The sequence below is a fragment of the Oratosquilla oratoria genome, chromosome 28, assembly GCF_046742065.1.
Source record: "Oratosquilla oratoria isolate Oo_2021 chromosome 28, ASM4674206v1, whole genome shotgun sequence".
Lineage (NCBI taxonomy): Eukaryota > Metazoa > Arthropoda > Malacostraca > Stomatopoda > Squillidae > Oratosquilla > Oratosquilla oratoria.
In genome coordinates, this window is record NC_134804.1 from 28,144,349 (window position 1) to 28,165,494 (window position 21,146).

Here is a 21,146-nt window from a genome sequence, read left to right on the forward strand (position 1 = left end):
GCATCGGTGGTTCAGTGGTAGAATTCTCGCCTGCCACGCGGGAGGCCCGGGTTCGATTCCCGGCCGATGCAGGTTTTATATTTTCGACCGTCAGGGGAAGAACGTGTTCAAGAGCTTATCCAGAATCCCCTGCCTCGCCTGCGCACCCGGACTCCGGAGGAAGAACGGAGGACACGACCGGAGGCCCGTAACAGGTGACCGTGATGTGGCGAATTCCTCAGCGGGATGTCGAGGGGGAGCGGGGGTGGTGGGGCGGGAGCGAGATCCTGAGGGAGGCCGAGGGAGGCGGAGCAAGGGGGAGGTGGAGGAGGAGGAGGGGCAGGAGGAACAGAGAGAGAAGGATGGGAGGGAAAGAGATGATTATGGTGGTGATGATGATGATGAGGAAGAAGAGGAGGAGGAAGAGATAGAGGAAGAGAAAAGGGATGATGGTGATAAGGAGGAGGAAGAGAAAGGGGATGATTGAAATAAGAAAGATGGTGATGAAGATGAGTGGGAGGAGGAGAAAGAGGAAGAGAAAAGGGATGATGTGAAGGAGAAAGATGATGATGATGGTGATAATGATAATGATGAGGAGGAGGAGGAGAAAGAGGAAGAGAAAAAGGATGGTAGGAAGGAGAAAGATGATGATGATGATGATGGTGATGATTATGATGAGAAGGAGGATACAGAGGATGATGGTGATAATGATGAGGATGAGGAGGAAGAAGAGGAACAGGAGGGAAAGGAGTGGGAAAAGAAAATATAAATTGGTGGCGAGGTGTAGGAGGGGGGGGAGTAACAAAGAGCGGAACAAGTAAGATTATTGAGATGATGAGTCGGAAGACAGAAATTCAGAAAGGGAAGTAGGAGTGGAAGGAGGCAGAGGAGGCGGAAAAGAAGAAGGTCTAAAGAAGGAGGAGGGAATGTAGGAAGACAAAGAGGATGAGGAAGAGTAGGAGGAATGGGAACCGATAAAAAGGAAGAAAACAGAAAATAAAGAAGGGAAGTAAGAGGGGAAGGAGGTAGAGAAGGCAGAAAAGAAGAAGGACTAAAGAAGGAGGAAGAGTAGAAGGAAAAGGAGGAAGAGGAGAGTAGGGAACTGAGAAAGAGTAAGGAGAGAGAACGAAAACAGAGTTTATTCAGTAACTGGAGTAGGAGGAGAAAGAGGAGGAGGAGGAGAGTAGGAACCTGAGAAAGAGTAAGGAGAGAGAACGAGAATAGAGTTTATTCATTAACTGGAGGAGGAGGAGGAAGAGGAGGAGGAGGAGAGTAGGAACCTGAGAAAGAGTAAGGAGAGAGAACGAGAATAGAGTTTATTCATTAACTGGAGGAGGAGGAGGAAGAGGAGATTAGAAAATTGAGAAAGAGTATGGAGAGAGAACGAGAACAGAGTTTATTCGTTAACTGGAGTAGGAGGAGAAGGAGGAGGAGAGTAGGAAGCTGAGAAAGAGTAAGGAGAGAGAACGTGAACAGAGTTTATTCGTTAACTGGAAGAGTCGCTTCCGGGAAAGAGTAAATTAGAGTGGTGCAAAAGTTTTGATCCACGGCCGGGAAGGAGCGGTGCCAAAGAAAGAGGTGCGACGCCAGGAAGGGCTTCGGGAGTGAGCACAAAAAAAAAAAAAAAAAAAAAAAAAAGTGGAGGAAAGATGTCAGAGAAGCACGAGACTCGAGGAACCAAAGGAGAAACGAGAGATAAATATCTCGAGGAAGTCGAAAGTAAAAGGAGGAAGAGAAGAGGAAATGGAGAAAAGAATAAGGAGGAGGTTCAGGGGATGGAGAAATGAGGAGTAGGAAGAGGGAAGAGAGGAGGATAAGGAGGAAAGGGTTAAGAAGGATGGATACGAGGAAGAGAAGAAAGAGGAAGAGGAGGTTAGTGATAAGAAAGGTGGGTAAGAGGGAGGGAAGGAGAACAAAGAGGAGGAGAAAACGGAGGTGAGGAGGAGGATCAGGAATAGGAAGGAGAGGAAGAGCAGTAGGAGGTGGTCAGAAGCAGCTGGAGAAAGACTTTGGACTAGAAGAGGAGGAGGAGGAGGAGGAGGAGGCGGGAGAGGAGGAAGAGGAGGAAGAAATGTGGAGAAGGCTTAAGCGTGACTTGACTTTGGCCCAGACGTGGTGAATGTGGAGAAGTGGAGGAGCTCAACGAGTGGAGGTGGAAGATACAATGAACGAAAAGAAAAATGCCACATGGGACGGAAGAACATAAGAATGAAGGAGACTACAAGAGACCAAAAGGCCTACACTAGGCAGCTCCATGTCCCATACCACCTGTCATCCCCGTCCATAAAGTTATCTAAATTTCTCTTAAAACAACCAAGTGTACCAGTGGTCAGCACATGGTTACGAAGTCTATTCCATTCATTAACCATTCATTGGTAAACCACGGGTTGAAAGAGATACCGAGGTGCCAAGGTGATGAAGGAAATAGCCTGATGGTAGAAAATAAATAAATAAATAATTAAATAATAAATAAATAAGTAAATGACACTCGTGAGATGGGATAAAACAGAGTTGGAAAGAGACAAAACGGCATTGGTGGTATATACCACTAGAATTCGGAAGCATATGGTATGATGAGACATGGGGCACCGGTGTGGTGAGGAAGTTGGCTCTACTTACTTTCCTCTCTTCTCCCCTCAGAAGCTCTGTGTGTTGTTCTTTCAGTCGTTTGGGGTGTGGTGGGGGGGGGCACGGGTCGGGACCGGACTATTGAAGCGATCTTTTACAAAAGAGAAAGGGCTGGCGGAGTTGGGAAGGGAGAAAAATGTGTGTGTGTGTGTGTGCGCGCGCTCGTGTATGGGTGTGTGTCTTTCTACGTTCGTTTGTGTGTATGTGTGTGTGTGTGTGTGTGTGTGTGTGTGTGTGTGTGTGCGCGAGCGTTTGTGTGCGCGTGTGCATGTGTGTGTGTGTTTGTACGTACGCTTATGTACGTGTGTTTGTGTGTGTGTGTGTGTGTGTGCGTGTGTGTGTACATGTGTATGTATGTGCGTATCTGCGTATGATTCGCCATGGTCTTAGATCACGCATTCGAATCGTGATCGACTGTTATTACCCCTCCGGATGAGAGCTCAGCTCTTATATATGGCCCTATCGTGTGTGCGTGTGTGTACGTGTGGTACATACACATACTTGCACATGTATAGAAGCCATCATGAAGACACAAAACAACATGTCGGGTCCGGACACAAGGAAAAGCCTGTGGCGTCCATTTCCAACAGGCTCTTTGCGAAGGAAAACTCTCTTGTAAATTGTTGAGCGAATTTATTTGACGCCTTTTCTTTTCGCTCAGTCCGCTGTTTTCCAAACTTGGATCGAAAATTTCATTTCTTCCCAAGCGCCAGTTTGGATAAACAATACTCTCTGTTTTATGTGGACATATTTTCATATTCTTCTGGGTCGGTGTGTAAAAGCATTCGACCAATATTTATGCAATGAAGTGTACAGTTTCTCTGCAGTTTAAGTCTGTATTTATTCTCATTGTGTGGCTCGCAACTTGGGTTACACATGCAGGAAATGAGTTACTGATGGGCTGCACGACTTTGGTATTTCATAGCAAGGAGAAGAAAATATTTAGAAATGAAATGAAAAGTTTGAAAAAGAAGAAGAAAGGAAATATTACGAAGGTGAAAAAGTGGTATTGGCTTAACAAAATGGGTCTATATTTCTAAAAGCATGTAAGTATATATTGGTATTGATACCTCACGAGCTCGAATTTACATAAAAAGAATAATAAGAAAATATGAAGATCAAGTATTGGTACAATAGCTCTGTTTGCAGAGCTTTTGTCCTTGACTGTATGATATCTCTGTTTCCAGTGACGACAGAAGATATAACACTATGTCCGTCTAATTTTGTGTTTTTTCTCAAACTGTTAGATCTGAATTCAAAAATTTTGTGGTGTTTCTAACCGTGGGGCAATATTGCACAAAAGGGATAGATTTTTGGAGATGGTGAAGGAAAGAACGAAGGATGGTTAGTAAAACTTAAAGAAGATTAGGGTCGCCATGTAAATGAAGCGGAGGGGATAAACAAGCTTCGGCCTCTGGGCCCTGCTATGGAGGTGCTGTGTCTTGCTGCATTGCTTCTGGCCTGGACAGTGGACAGTGGGGTTGCAGGGATGGCCCTTTATCCACAAGGAGTTAAGATAATAAGGAAACAAATGGTTAAAGGGTGGGCCACCTCCCTTATACGTGGAAAGAGGCTTTTTGGTATATGTATGTATTCTACCTCCAATGAGGTTGGTAGCTTTTAAACGGTGGTAACTAAAAACCAAAAATGTTTTCTTGCTTTGAGGACCTGTAGTGTAGTGTTCCTTGCAGCCCTCTTATATAAACTTCTTCTAGAAGTGTGTGTATAAATATATATATATGTATATATATAACATATTTGTTTGTGTGTCTGTGTATATGTATATATGTATATGTATAATGTGTATGTGTGTGGTGATTATCTGAATATGTTCATGTTTGGTTAAGGTGATATTCAATAAAACGTTCGTCTCTTTGTTTCCTCCTTCTCCTTCTTTCCCCTCCTACACCTCCACACCCTCCACCTCTACATCCTCTCCCCCTCTCCCTTCCCTTCTCTGACACTTCCTGCCCGCCTCCCTCCCGTTTCCTCTCTTCTTTTCTTCTCTCCTCTCTTCTCCTCTCTTGTCCTCTACTCCTCTCCTCTCTTCTCCTCTCTTTTCCTGTCCTCTCCCTTCCCCCCCAGTCTTGCCCTCCACTCCCCTCCACTTTCTTTTTCTTCCCGTCCCTTCTTCCTTTTCCTAACATCCCGTCTTCTCTTCCTACGTCTTCTTCTCTTTCTCTTCCTCATCGTTCACTTCCTCTTCCTCCTTCTCCCTTCATCTGTTTCTTCTTCCTTATCCTTGTCTTCCTTCTTTCTTACCCTCCCCCTTTTCCCTTTTCTAATGTTTTTTCTCATGATATTCCACCTCTTCCCCTCCTTCTCTTCTTCCTCCTCCCCCTCCTCCTCTTCCTACGCCACCTCTTCTCACTTATCCTTCTCCACCTCTTTCCCATCCTTCTTCTCTGTTCCTTCCTCTCTCTTTTTCCTTTTCTAATACTCTTCCTCCTCTTCTTCCCCCTCCGGTCTCCTTTCTCCTCCTCTTCCCTCTACTGTTGTATTCCGCTTCCTTTTTACCTCTCCTAATACTTTACCTTTTACTCTGTTCCTCCTTCACCTTCTTCTCCTCCTCCTCCTCTCCTCTTCCCTCTCCTCCTCCTCCTCCTCCTTTCCTCCTCCTCCCTTCCTCCTCCTCCCTTCCTCCTCCTCCCTTCCTCCTCCTCCCTTCCTCCTCCTCCCTTCCTCCTCCTCCCTTCCTCCTCCTCCCTTCCTCCTCCTCCCTTCCTCCTCCTTCTCCTCTTCCCTCTTCTGCTTCTCCTCCTTCCAGTGTCTCGACTTTAAATGCGGAAACGTTGGGAAGAGCGGTTCACATCAGCGGGGCAGTGTGGGGCGAAGTGGATTTTTTTTTTTTTTTTTTCCTGGGCTCTTGGCGGGGGGAGGAGACCGGGGGTGGGGGTTGGTGTTGCCGGGGGTTATTGTTGAAGTGGTTGTGTTTCTTTGGCGTTTTCGTGTAATGAGAAGAGGGAAATATGATTGAAAGGCTGAAGCGCGACTGATTTATACACAGGGAACGTTTGGGGGAGAGAGACAAAATTTAGTCAACAAGAATGATATTTAACTCGACTTTTGAAAAAAAGAAAAAAAGAAAGGGAAATTCGGTGCCTGGATGTCATTGTTTGTGGTGGTGTTGGTGATGCTGGGGGAGAAGGCTGTGTTGGAGACGGTGGTGGTGGTAGTGGTGTTTGTGAGGAGAAAGAGGAAGTGTTGACACATGTAATTGATAGTAGAGGTAGAAATAATTGATGTTTAAAGGTTTTGATAAATATATATATATTGGAGATGATCTTAGGGAGAGATAGATAGATAGATATATATAGAGAGAGAGATTCGTTTCACAAAGGACATAAAAATTCTGACTGAATTCTGATTGGTATTTTGGACTATCTCTTTAAATTGTCAGCGGTGATAGTGTCCAGAGGAATCTAGTCAGCTTGGTATTTGTGGTAATGGTAATAGTTCCACAGACATTGGTGACAGTGCGGTGATAGTAACAGTGACGGTAATCTTGGTGATAGGATAGTAATAGAGGAAATGCAATGATATGGTCTTGGTGTACACAATACGAAGGATAGTTTTTTAAATTAGATATTTAGTCAAATTTATGTAATTTACAGATATTTAACTGGGAGTGTGTAACGTGAATGGAATTTGAAGACCGATATTATGTTACGCTGTGTTTCCATTACCTTGTCTTCACGTTACGCAGTGTTTATATTACGCTGTGTTTATGTTACACTGTGTTTTTTGTTGTGTTCACGTTACGCTATACATAACATGAGAATGAAGGAGACTGCATGAGACCATAAGGCCTACATCCGGCAGTTCCATGTCGGTTACAACCTTTTAAAACAACCAATTGTTTCAGCGCTCTAAGTCTACGAGTATTCCATTCTTTAACCACTGCTGGTAAACCATTTCTTGCCTATTTCTTTCTTAAACCTAAATCATTTATGTTACGCTATGTTCACCTTTCACTGTGTTCATGCTCTGGTATGTTCACATGACGCTGTGTTGAAATTCGCAAACATATTTTTACTTTGGGGTTTTAGAAATCGTACCTCGCCATAGTTTGCATTGCGTTTTAGAACAAAACAAAGGTTTTACTAAGGACAAAAGACGCGGAAAAAGGCCAAAGAATGCCACAGGACTGTCAACGTTTCAAGGGTCGTTCTGATACAGTCGGCTTCAAAAGTCTTAGTCCACGTTATGGTTTCCCCAAAGCAAATATAACTTTTCCTCCTGTCAGGGAACTGGTGCGTTTTCTGTACCTTGCTGCCATGATATTTTATTTTATTTTATTTATATATGTATTTCTAGCTTTATTTATTTGTTTATTTACTTATGTATTTGTTTATATATTTATTCCATTTATTTGTTTATCTATTTATTTATTTTATTTGCCTATTTTAATCTATTTCTTTTTATTTTATTTTATTTATCAATTAATGTGTTAATTCATTCGTCTATGTATTCATTTATCTTTTGTTTATTTATTTATTTAGTTATTTGATTTGACTTATTTCCTTATTCATTTGAATTTTCTATTATTTATTTTATTCACTTATTCATAGGTTCATTTATTCTTTTTTTTTTGTAGAGGAATTCCGTTTATTTAGTCTACTTAATTTTTATTTTATTCATTTATTCATGTATTCATTTATTTATTTTTTGTATAGAGAAAATCCCAACCACAAGTGCTGTATTTACAGGATATTTATGACCTACTGTATATAAAGTTGGTCTCTTAGTGCTACAGTACTTGTTGTCTTATATTGAAACTGTAGCAAAGATTCTTTTATGACTTTTTATGTTTATCTACAGAATCATCGCTAATCCTAGATAAACAAACTTTTATCAATTAATTTGGTCGCGAATGACCTCAGTGATTCACGAGAGAAAATATGAATCTTTTGTAGATTTTGTAGATTGTATATTCACTCAGCGTGTAGTAGAATACGTTACTTGCGGCGAAGGTCTAAGGGATGATGGTTCGAACCCTGCCACCGGCGAAGCTGAACCAAGGATAAAACAAAGTCCTCTATAAAAGGGACACCGTCCTAGCCTCCCAGTAGGGGGAGTTTGTGAAGTTAAACCATATCATCATCATCATCATCATCATCATCATCATCATCATCATCATCATCATCATCATCATCATCATCATCATCATCATCATCATCATCATCATCATCATCATCATCATCATCATCAATCATCCATCTATTTGTTATTACTATATTTTTAAAGTGGGGAGAGGAAGGCCACCCCCCCCCCTCCCCAGTGTTGTAAGCAACTGATGCGTAGATACCTCAAGGCTCAGAAAACAAGTGGAAAATGGAGGGAAGAAGTGGATAGGAGGATTGTAATGAGTAACAGCTATACTTTATACATGCGTACTAATATCGTGTTTATACCTGTCCACAAGACACTTGGTTATAATGGTAGAGAGATGTGAAGCACCCCAAGAGAGGTTTCCTGTATAAACTGTCCTTACCCCCACTCGCTCTTTGGGAAAACTTATAGAGGGACCAAAGGGAGGGTCGGGGATAAGTTTGCTGCAACTTGCAGTGTTGCACAGTCGAGCTTGCTCCCTTGCAGTTTTCCCAAGCGAATGGCTATTTGAAAATTGGAGGCACATGGTCGACGCCATATACATACATGTGTGTACGTATGCAACTACGTACACACACACACACACACACACACACACACACACACACACACACACACACACACACACATATATATATATATATATATATATATATATATATATATATATATATATATATATATATATATATATATATATATATATAATCTTTCCTATGGGGACATGGAAAGGGTCTTGGGAGTGTCTGCTGGGGTCGATGGAGATGCTCCTATAGTTTCCAAGCTCTATTTACTTCGACGTAATTCATCTTATCGCCCCCAGCGAGCTCCGGTTGACTTCACCAGATGAAGTTCCTTGTGTGAACATTGCGTCCCCCCCACCCCACCCCGTTCCCCCTGAAGAGGAAATGGGACCAAGGGGAGTCTGTAGTAAGGGGCGTGCATTGTTGGTATTGCATCATCGAATAAATCTTTAGTTTACTTCTGTTTGATTGGAGTAATTTTTAATGCGCGTGATCCCGGACGTATGTAAAGTACGCGCGTGTTATGCACACACGTAGACGCACGCGCACGAACACACACACACACACACACACACACACACACACACACACACACACACACACACACACACACACACACACACACACACACACACACACACACACACACACACACAAACACACACATTCTTCTTTTTCTTATTTCTTCCTCTTCCTCTTCTTTTTCTTCCTTATCTTCATTGTCTTCCTTCTCTTCATTATCTCCTCCTTCTCCTCCTCCTCCTCCTCCTGTCTTTATCCCCTTTTTAAGTCTGTTTTGCTTCTCTTTGATGTCTGCCAAATTCAAGGAAGGCGACATTGTCGACACATGACGTGAGTGTGTGACCTTTCGAGGCGTCGCGTCCCTCTGATTCTCTTGAGGGCCTCGAGCGTGATAAGGCTCCTGACGAGGCTTCTTCTATGAACAGGACCTCCCCTCGCTCAGGGATAACTGACGAGGAGCGGCGACAGAAGACCCGGTCGCAGGAGGGGAGGACGAAGTCAAGTCGAAGAGGCTTTCGTTCTCGCTCCTTACCCTTTGTCGGTAGTATTGTATACACATACATTAACGTACATGTATATAGGTGCAGAAATACATGTATGTTCATTCACACGTGTGCATGTACACACACACACACACACACACACACACACACACACACACACACACACACACACACACACGATCATGAGAATGGAGGTATATTCTTAGAATCACACATGGGTGCAGAGACATGGTCATACGCGAGCGCGCGCACATACACGTGCACACACACACACACACACACGCACGCACGCACGCACACGCACATGTAGGTAAATGCTTCAAAGCCAACACAGGTACACCTCTCGCCCTCTTCCGCCTCCTTTGCTCTGATATGTGTCACCATTCATCTCCCCTCGGCTTTTCTCCCCTCGTAATCCTACACAATTTCGGTTGTTTAGCGCTTCTCAAATTCCACGTATCCCCTTCTCCTCCTACCCCTCCCCCTACTCCTCCTCCTCCCCTTATTATTTATTTTTTGTATTATTTTTTTTTCTCGCGCGTTGTCAATTCCTTTATTTTTCTTCCTCATCTTGCTTAATATCCTCTTTACAGCCCTTCTCGTACTCTTCTTTCAAACCTGTCTCTTGTTGTACTCCACCCCCCACCCCCTTCTTCCTCCCCCTAATTCCTCCCCTCTTCCTCCCCCTCTTCCTCCCCCTCTTCCTTCCCTCACGCCACTCCCATTGAGAGAAGCCCTCGGTTCCGTGAAACAAAGCCTCAAGTCCCCGAGATGTACAAGGAACGGTTCTGAATGGTTCTTGGACTACGATTGAGGGTAAGAGTACGTCGCTGAGTAAAGGGGCTATCACACTGGGCTATTTTTCCTCCGACCTCCGATTCGTCGGCGGTACTGCCCACTTTCAGAACTTTGTCCGCTGTATAATCACTGTAATTTTTTTTTCTAAAAAAAGAAAAAAAAAAAGAATAAATAAAGTAAAATAAAATAAAATAAATAAATACATTCATACAAATTTGAGATCCTGGAGGAATTTTATTCTCCTCCAGCACATCAGATTCGCTTCCCGAAAGGTTTAGGGTGCGAATCTGTTCCAACAGTCGGAGGAAAATTAGCTCAGTGCAATAACGCAATAAGTGTCTTTTTTTTCTTTTCTTTTCTTTTCTTTCTTTCATCCAGTATACCAGATCCCTTCCCGAAAGCTGCGTGCTACAAATTTGCTCCAACATTCGGAAGAAAAAATATCCCAATGTGATAATGCCTCTTGTGTCCGGGGTTTCGACCCATTAGGAAGAGCCCATGTCTGCGCGCCCTAGACCGCACACGCGCGCGCCCGAGACCGCACACGAGCGTGAACGCACGCAGGGACGTCCGGGGAAGGTCGGGCACAAAGGGGAACGCGTGTACGTCCTCTCGTGCACGTGCACAGGGCGGGGACGTCCGTTGTTAGAAACAAATATATTTTCATTTAGAACAGAGAGCATGTCGGTCGGAATATCAAACGCGCAGGGAGACCGCCTTGTGCACACGACTGTGTGCGTATATGTGTATGCATGCATATAAATGTATATGTGTATACGTATCTATATATGTGTGTATAGATTTATATATGTTTATGTATATGTATTTGTATGTGTATGTATATGTATTTGTATGTGTATGTATATGTATTTGTATGTGTATGTATATGTATTTGTATGTGTATGTATATGTATTTGTATGTGTATGCAATGGGGGGACGGAGAGGGGGGTCGCCGATTTGATGATGCGGCCTTGCTGTGGATGTGCTGTGTCTTGCGACACTGCTTCTGACCCAGGGCAGTGGGCAAGGTGCAGGGATGACCCGTCATCCAGGAGGTGCTCAGATAAGAGGGAGGGTGGAGGGGTGTGGAGTGTATTCAGGGATGGAATGGGTGGAAATGATTTTATGCCTTTCCCTTTTTGGCTACCTCCCTTGTAAGGGGGAAAAAGCCTTGTTATATGTATGTATGTATATGTAGTGTAGATTTGAAGTTCCATCTACAATGAGTAACAAAGTACTGGTCTTTGGAGAAGCAAACTCGACGCGGGATCTTTACTTGATCCAACCTTCTCTGGTTTATACATACATGCAACCTCCGAAGAAGCCTCGGGGGGTTGCCAGAATAACAATTTTTATACATATACAAGTAGGCTGTTGCCATATTTACATTTGTACACAAGTGCTGCCATATTTACATTTGTACACAAGTGCTGCCATATTCTGAGAAAAAAAAAGCTTGTCGCTTCGGTTGGTGACGAAGACAGGCGCCGCTTCTGTTGTAGTCGGGGAGCGCGAGATCCCTTTTTTTCCAAGCAGGTTTTCTGGGCGTTTTGGCTTGAAAGTCTAGTCATCGGGTCATTGGGAACAATTGAATGTCATTTGGCTTCAGAGCCTGAGGACAGTGGGGAATCTCTTGAGAATTGACTTGAGACGGAATACTGCTCATTCCATATGCGTGCGTGTGCGCGTTGGACATCGAAGAGGTTGACAACAGTAGTTATATGTGTATAAACTCGTATATGCATGTGTATGTGTATAAGTGCAGTGAAAGTTATTTTATTGAATGTGGGGAACTCATGTGCAGGTAGTCGTGAGTTCGATTCCCGGAACCCGCTGCGGGCTACTTTGCGTTGGTTCCCGATAGCCTTGGCCAGGCGGGGAGGCGACCCAACATCGGCCTAAAAAAAAAAAAAAAAAAACAGCAACTTGCCGCAACTGACAGTGTTCTGCTCTACCAAGGGTTTCTCACTTCCCTCCTCACTGGAGTGGGATGGTGATTTTTTTTTTTTCGTTTTTATTAAATCTGACCGTAAATTTTCCCTTTCCTCGGGAAGCCACGAACTCCACTTCGTTGTCGAACCAGACCTCGTTCTCGGCTCTTTGTCACGATGCCCGCCCCCCCCAACGACCACCCACCGCTGATGACTTATCCACCATTACCTCCAGTGCACAAGAAGCTCAACTCATTTAAACTTGGGAGGTTCTTTATGAGCAGGCGTGGAGGAGAACGGGAGCCTCGAACTCGTATATCAACAACTTCTATAGGTAGAGTTTCTTCGGGTTAAGGAGGACAGGATGGGGAGGGAAGGGATGGGAGGAAAAGTCTCAGTGGAGTCTCAGCTTATGGGGTGCTAGTTGCTAACCCGTTCCCCACACAGTGTTGAGCGAGAAACCCATGGTAAGGTAGAGCCCTATCAGTTGTCGCAAGCCGTTTTTTTTTTATTATTATTATTTATTGTTATTCTTATTATTGTTATTATTATTGTATTATTATTATTCGCAACGGGTCCCGGGAATCGAACCACTTAATTATGAATTTGAGACGGTATCCACTGGGATACCACGCGGTTAAGCCGGGCACTGCATTTAGAAATACAGCGGATGCAACACAACCCTTTATGTGTATGTTAAAGACAGATTGAACATTTTTAGAAGCTCTGCCAAGGATTCGAACCCTGACCTCGTGATTATTTACGCACAGGTCAGGGTTCGAATCCTTGGCAGAGATTCTAAAAAAACATAACCCTTTATCTACCGAGAGGGTGTCATGGTAATGAATAGAATAGATTGGCGCCAGGGAGGTTGATAAGTGGCACTTGAAACAGAATGGGAGAAACGTGATTGGCACCTTTTCGTCGTGAATGGAGTGCCACGGAAATTAATAAAGTAGTCTGGGGACAGTTGAGGTGAAATTGACATTTGGTATTGAAAGGAAAGGAGCAACTAATCCTGCTCTCTCCCCCCCCCCTCTCTCTCTCTCTCTCTCTCTCTCTTTTTTTTTTTTTTTTTCTTTTTTTTTTCTTTTAAAGGAATGCTATCAAGGTAAGCAACAAAGCTCCTCGACCCTTTTTTTTTCGTGAAGAATGACTCCCAGGAGACGCGTTCACGCGTTGGAGTCTGAAGGCAACTTCGAAAGCCTCAAGAGTGTTGAACTCGGGAGGTCGATCTCAACACCTTCGCGTGTACTTCTTCGTCAGGAGCTTCAAGAGGCTTTTGACGAAGAGTTCGGTCGTTAGCCCCTCGAACGCGAGGACACGCGTTGAAGACATTGTTCTTAAAATTTGTGTTTGATAAGGAAATAAGCATCATGAAGAGTCTAAGGTAAAGGGTTAACATACAGATTTACGTAATCTGCCGTTAACCAAAATGAAAGCTCTAAACTCCGTCACCTAACTAAGAGTTTATCTATATAGTTTTGACCTCCCAGTTACGACGACGATTCCAGATCTGATTATGATCGCATAGCATTAGCCAGAATTAAGTTGGTTAAGTACCTCATCCGATATGTGAGCCGGTGGCGTAATCGGAAGCGTGCTGGTCTCACATTCGCTTGGTTGTGGGTTCGAGTCCCGCGCTCCTCCGATTCGCAGCAGTGACTATTACCTGCCATAACAATTCAAGCGCATAATTTGCTTCAGCCGCAGCTACTCAGCACCTCCTGGCGTAGGCTCCTCACCGTCTTCCAGGCAAACGATTTGAGTGAAAAGATAGTAACTGGAGCTCAATTATTTTACCTAAGAGAATCTCTACGAGAGAAGACAATCCTCGATGGCGGAGACGAAGAAGGGGACACCCACAGAATTCATGGCTAGGACAAGTTAATCGAATCTGTCGAGAGTTGTTTGGAATGGGAAGGGAGGGTGTCTGCCTGGGAGCTTGCCCGGAGAGACCGTAGTGAGTGAGGCAACGCGCTTCCTGGCGTATGCCCCCTATTGATGATGATTGAGGATCTATGGTGAATGAAATAGCTTGGCGACAGCCAGGATACAAATATTAGCGGAAGTCATAAACCCGAAAGGTTCAATTTCGGTGCGTCCCCGGCTTGATGATAGCATTCATATTCCTATATCAAACTTGCTGACGAACAACTTATTAAGCTGACGAATAACGTATAATACACATAATCATTGACGACTTGTATAATAGGGTTTCGTGTTTGATTATATGATTTATGAAATTCGCTGCAATTGAGTTACTGGTGAAGAGCTCATTATGCCATATGGTTCCTGTGCGGGGCAGAGGTGGAGTTGACACGTGTGCAGCATTCAGAGGATTCGTGTTCGTGTGTGTATGTATATGTAGGATTTCTGTGTGTGTATGCGTTCATGTGTATGTGTGAGTGTATTTGTGTGCGTGTGTTGTGTGTGTGTGTCTGTGTTGTTTATGTGTGTGCATGTGTGTGTGTGCGTTGTTTGTGTGTACGTGTGTGTGTGCGCGTGCGTGTGTGTGTGTATGTGTGTGTGTGTATGTGTTCGCAACTTGATGGTGCAGGCACAGAGACGGGACACAAACGTAACTTTTATGTTGTATATTGCAAATATCTAAGTACAATTAGGTGAATAAAAATTCATACACACACACACACACACACACACACACACACACACACACACACACACACACACACACACACACACACACACACATATGCACAGATTCACACGCGCACGTAAATCTGTCCCATCACGTAACGCTATTTAGAAATATACACACGGAAAGGTGTAGATAGTTTTTTTATACAAAAAATAGAAGAGAATGTCAACCAGATACTTACCTCTTGGAATGTAAAGCTGGATATCCTTAAACGAATGAAATCGCCTGGTTACAGTCGGAATAAATACTAAAAAGACAAAGGACGTCGAAAGAGCGACGATTCATCAACAGATGATGGAGTCGTTACCAGACATACGTTCACTTTCTCCCCTTCTTCTTCCTCCTCCTTTTTCTCCTTCTCTTACTCTTCTTCCTCCTATTCCTCCTCCCCCTCCTCCTCCTCCTCCTCCTCCTCCTCCTCCTCCTCCCCCTCCTCCTCCTCCTCCTCCTCCTCCCCTTCCCTCCCTACATCCTTTCACAGCACAGCTTTACATTGGATTCTTATACTATTTTTGTTCTACAATTAAAAAATATATATATTCATTCCATCCTTATTTCCACTTTAGATATGGTTTTCTCTTAGGCTAACTTTTCTCGCACTCCTCTTCCTCCTTCTCCTTTACCTTCTCCTCCTCTTTCTCCTTTTCCTCCTCGTTCTCCTTTTTCTCCTTTTCCACCATGTCCATTCTTGCCTCCACGGCCTTGCCCACTCCTGAAGCCATAACTTCTTCTTCCAGGAACCTCCCACTCCCCCTCCCCCTTCCCCCTCCCCTCCCCACGCCAGCTCCCCCTCCCCTCTCTCACTCCCCAAGCAAGCCCCTCTCCAATCTTCTCCCGTCCTTCCAGAAGACCTTTTCCTTCCAGTCTGGGTTTGTACCGAGTTAGCCACGGTCCTTTGAGGATGAAAAGGAGAAGGTCTGGCCTTCTGGAAGGTCGCTGGTCACTGGATTGGGGGAGGCCTGGAAGCAGTGAAAGAGAGAGGGGGGAGAGAGAGATAGATAGAGAGAGAGAGAGAGAGAGAGAGAGAGAGAGAGATAGAGAGAGAATAAAGTGGGGAAGTCAAGGGGTCTCTCGACTGAATGGAATTGCTTGCCTTAGCCAAAGCAAATGTACAAGTCCAGAATAGTAATAACACCATAAGTAGCGCAAGAGAGAACATGTATAATCAAAGTGTATTTTGATATAATTCTGGTCAAAATGTATTCAATCCAAAAGTATTTTCGAATTCGTTTCAGACTGGATGTGAATCGATGAACTGAGGCTACCAAGGCCTGGTTTGTGTCTTGAGTAGTGTTTCATAATCCTGGGGGGGTACGAGACATGATAGCCAGTGCAATGGTACTGTATATTTACAATGAAAAAGCAAAGCAAGGTTTGTATCACTAATCCTATTTCATGTGTTTGCATTGTATTTGAATTGGATGGGGTGTACGAGACATAATAGCCAGTGCAATGGTACTGTATATTTACAATGAGAAAGCAAAGCAAGGTTTGTATCACTAATCCTTTTTCATATGTTTGCATTGTATTTGTGTTGGATGGGGGTACGAGAAAAAACTCTGAGATATTAAGGGGAACGGACACATAGAAAGGGAACCATTGATCCAGAGGTCTGTTGAAACAACTTTACTCATCGTTGGGTTAAAAGAATTAATAAACTTTCGTAAGACAGGATGGCAAGTAAAATTAACCATAAATGTATTTTTTATTTATTGATTGATTTGTCTGTTTTATGAATTTATGTTTCATTGATTACTTATATATTTTGTTTATCGCTTATTTATTATTCATTTTGTATTCATTTACCTATTTCTTATATATTTCATTTAATATTTATTTTATCTAGTTTTATTTACTTGTATTTATTATTCATTTATTACTTATCTGTCTATTTGCTTATATATCTATACGTTTGTATCTATTTGTCTAGTTATTTTATGTTCATTTATTTATTTATTCATTTATTCATTTAATAATTTATTCGTTTATTCATTTATTTATTGTCCTTTGTGTTACTATAGACGCTCCTCATGATGTTTTGCCTTTTCCACTAATTTATTTATTTCTTATATTTCAGTTATTCTTTATTTATTTCTTATTTTTATTTATCTATTTTTATCTACTTATTTATTTGTATGTTTACTTATATATATATATATATATATATATATATATATTCATTAGTTTATTTGTGTTTATTCACCTATTTGTTTACATATTGTACTGTCTTACTATTGACGCGCCTCACGATGTTTGGCCTTCTCCATTTGGATGCCTCCTGGTGTCAGTGCCCTCATGGGGGTAAGAATCTTTTTACTACCACGGAAAGAAGAGAGCGAGAGAGAGAGAGAGATAGAGAAAGAGAGAAAGAAGGGGGGGGGAAGAGGGAGAGGAAAATATATGATAAAAAAAAAGAAAAAAAAGATAGAATTCCCAAAGAACTTCCAGATGGGAAAACCAATCCAAGTTTGACAGAAGGACAACAAGGATTTCCAGCATTTGAACCCAATGTACCATAAATGAAACGACGAGAGACGTGGGGAAACGTGAACAAGTCCTTTGGGGGGTGAGGGGGGACTTTGCTCCAACAACTCAGCGTCTATGAAAGTCTTGCAGATAAAGTTGAAAAAAAAGCCTCTTGAGATTCGACTCTTTAAGTTCTGAGAAAAATATAATTAGATATTTCGAATCTAAGATGGAGAGAAGGAGGTGGAGATAGCTTGGGGTGGTGGGGGGGTTGGGGAGAAGGGTGGGGGTTGGGGGAGAAAGGTGGGGTGGTGGGGAGAAAGGTGGGGGTGGTGGGGGATGGGGGAGGGCAGCCCCTGTTGTCAGTGGCGTTCAACAGCATCCCATAATGGACTGCGATGATGGTATTGCAATACAGATCCTGTCATCCTACTTGACTTGAATTCTTCGCGATAAGAGAAAGAATAAACAAAGGAAAGGAAGAAAGAGGAAGAAAAAGAGCCAGTCTTCAGCTTTTTCTTGGGAACAATAATGTTACATTTCTTTCCGCGTTTCCTTCCTTTCTCTCTCTATCTCTCTCTCTCTTTCTCTCTGTCTTTCTCTCCCTGTCTCTTTCTCTCTCTGTCTCCTTCTCTCTCTGTCTGTTTCTCTCTCTCTCCCTCCCTGTATGTTTCTTTCTCTCTCTTTTGTCTCTTATTCTCTCTCTATCTTTCTCTGCACGTACGTATGTACGTATATATGCATGAATGTATGTATATATGTACATTATGTTATCTGTGTATGCGTGGGGTCGTACACCAATAATTTATTAAAACACTTAAAACAGAGTATCATAAAGTGTTGTGCCCCCTTGTCATACTTCCCAGTTACTCAAAGGCATATTGCCTACAGGCAAAGAGACCACCATTACTCTTCTTTTTCCGACTTAGCAGACTCGATTAGAAGTCCAAAGGTAAATTGGAAATGAATATTTAAATCTTCCCGGCATTTCAGATATGAATTAAACATCAGTATTTCCGCGAAGTAGCATTGACTATTTACTCGACGTTGACCTTTGGGGAGTGGAAAATCGGATCGTGGAGGTGAAGAAAAAAAATAGAGAGAGAGAGAGAGAGAGAGAGAGAGAGAGAGAGAGAGAGAGAGAGAGAGAGAGAGATACTACAGAGAACAGGAGTAAGAGAAACGTGGGATGGAAACTTTGGAGATATATATACACACACAGATGAAGCAACTGGTGGAACTGAGAACACTAGAACCGGGGAAATAGTTTTATTGCGGATAAAGGAAGGTGGACGGAGGGGGAAACGGGGAAATGCTCAGAATATGTTGGGGCGTGTGGTATAACTGGAGAAATGGCGTGGAAAGGAAAGAGCAGAACAGAGATAGAGTGGTTAGAAATCATCTTCGTCCGGTGCATAAAAGAAAGAAGACTTACAGAATGTATGTTGAGTGTCTATTTAAAAGTGTAAAAATGTAAAAGAAAAAATAATATAAAAAATAACAAAAATGATGTGCGGGAGACGGATATGGGTCAGGTGTATGTGTATGTTTATATATGTGTGTATTTATATATGTATATGTACGTGTATGTGTATGTGTATGTTTATATATGTGTGTATTTATATATGTATATGTACGTGTATGTATATGTATATGGGATTGTGTTTGTATATGTTTGCATATGTATGTGTATGTATATGGGATTGTGTTTGTATATGTTTGCATATATGTATGTATATGTGATATATTTATATATCTATATATTATATATATTTATATAATATATTATATATATATATATATATATATATATATATATATATATATATAATATTTGAACGTATGTATAAACAAACACATGTCCGCAGCCTTATATACATATATGTATGCATATATACCAATATACTGTACATACATATGTACATGCACATGCACATACACAAGTGCAGCAACTAGTAAGATGTGACATGTAAGAGAGGCGTCAGTGACTAGGCACATACCTCTGAGGTTGATGTTCGGGCGATGGAAGCCAGAAAGTGAAGGTGACAATGCGATTTGTCATTGTTTACTCGGTAACCTCTGCGGAATGCAGAAATATATTTGTATTCTTGAAAAAAAAAAAGGTTCCTGCAATCATTTTACGTGGTAATGTGTTTGTGTTCTTGGTCCAAAATTGTTCATGTAAGTGATTACGTATTTACAACATAATGGCGTTGATTTACTTCATAACACTGGAGCTGTCATTTTTACTTAAGATGAATTGTAATAAGGATTAAATCAAAATCTGACACACCAAAGAATTTTTATGATTCAATATTTATTTCCGATGAAATCAGATAATGTAATTCTCCTGTGTTAGATGTTTTTAGCAAAGTAGTTTCTCTTTTCTGACCGTGATCAAATCGAGCAAGGAGCTTCCAATGGTGGAGACCTATGTTCTGATTAATATCCCAGAGTAAGATTTATACACACACACACACACACACACACACACACACACACACACACACACACACACACACACACACACACACACACACACACACACACACACACACACACACACGCATATATATATATATATATATATATATATATATATATATATATATAGATATATAGATATAAATATATATATATGACTGCAAAATGTCTATGAAATATAAAAAATTCCATTTTTTTTTTTTTTATATTTTAATAAGAGGTTGTGGGCGATGGTGCTCGCTTGTTGCTGGTGCTGAAGCCAAGCACCCGGCGTGGCCGGGACGGGTGAAGCCAAGAGTTCGTAGTGAGTAAATGTTTATTCAGAAATGTGTACGATTTCAGTCAGTTAAATCGTGTTTGTTCTCATGTACTTATTTATTAATAGATGTTAACAGAATATAACGGAATATTTTTATGCATGCATTTATACACACACACAAACACACACACACACACACACACACGCACACACACACACACACACACACACACACACACACACACACACCTGAAACAAAGCTTATTAATCTTTAAAGACCTCAACAATATAGTTGTTTGTAATTGTGTTGGTAAACGAGAATGAGTCTAAATAGATTAGCGGCAGCTATATAGAAGTATATATTTCAATGTGTACGAAATAGGGCCGACTGGGAACACAGCAGCAAAGTGTGTAGTCAATTAACTCCATACCATTTGCCATTTGTGGCCCATTATATCGCTGTATCCACTTTGCTGGCTAATTTGCGCAATTAAATTCTAAGTAATCACGTTGGCGATAAAGTGAAATGCAAACATGGAATTCACATAAAAACTCCCTTGGGCTAATTCGTGCCCTCCTGAGCCTCGTCGCTACAACCAACAATTCCATCCTCCATGCCTCTTCTTCCTCCTCCTCCTCGTCCTCTTCCTCCTCCTCGTCCTCTTCCTCCTCCTCTTATTCCTATGCTTTCCTATACCTTCCCTTCCTCCTCATCTTCCAGTCTCTATGCCTCTTCCTCCTCGTTCTCCTCCTCTTCGTCCTCCTTCTCCTCCTCGTCCTCCTCCTTTTCTTCACCATCCATTCCTTCCTTTACATCAACTTTCCTTCCTCCTCCACCTTCTCGTCCTCCTCCTCCTCCTCCTCCCTTCTCCTCTTCCTCCTCCTCGTCCTCTTCATTGTTCCCCTCCTCGTCCTCTTCATTGTTCCCCTCCTCGTCCTCTTCATTGTTCCCCTCCTCGTCCTCTTCTTCCTCGTCCTCCCCTTCCTCCTCCCTTCTCCTCCTCCTCCTCCTCCCCTCCTCCTCCCTTCTACTCCTCCTCCTCCCTTCTACTCCTCCTCCTCCTCGTCCTCTTTTTCCTCCTCGTCCTCCCCTTCCTCCTCCCTGTTCCTCTTTCCTCCCTCCTCCTCCTCCTCCTCTTCCTCTTCTCTTCTCCTCCTCCTCCTCCTCCTTCTCCTCCTTCTCCTCCTCATCCTCTTCCCTTCTCCTCCTCCTCCCTCCTCCTCCTCCTCTTCCTCTGCCACTGTGCCTGTACCGCCAGCCTCAACTCGAGTCCCAG

General features: G+C 42.5%; 1 non-coding gene across 1 annotated transcript; it reads left to right on the top strand.

The window, feature by feature from the left end:
* On the top strand, window positions 1–71 carry TRNAG-GCC (transfer RNA glycine (anticodon GCC)). Its single transcript has one exon. It is a non-coding gene; the product is annotated as a tRNA-Gly (tRNA).
* The last annotated feature ends 21,075 nt before the right edge of the window (window positions 72–21,146 follow it).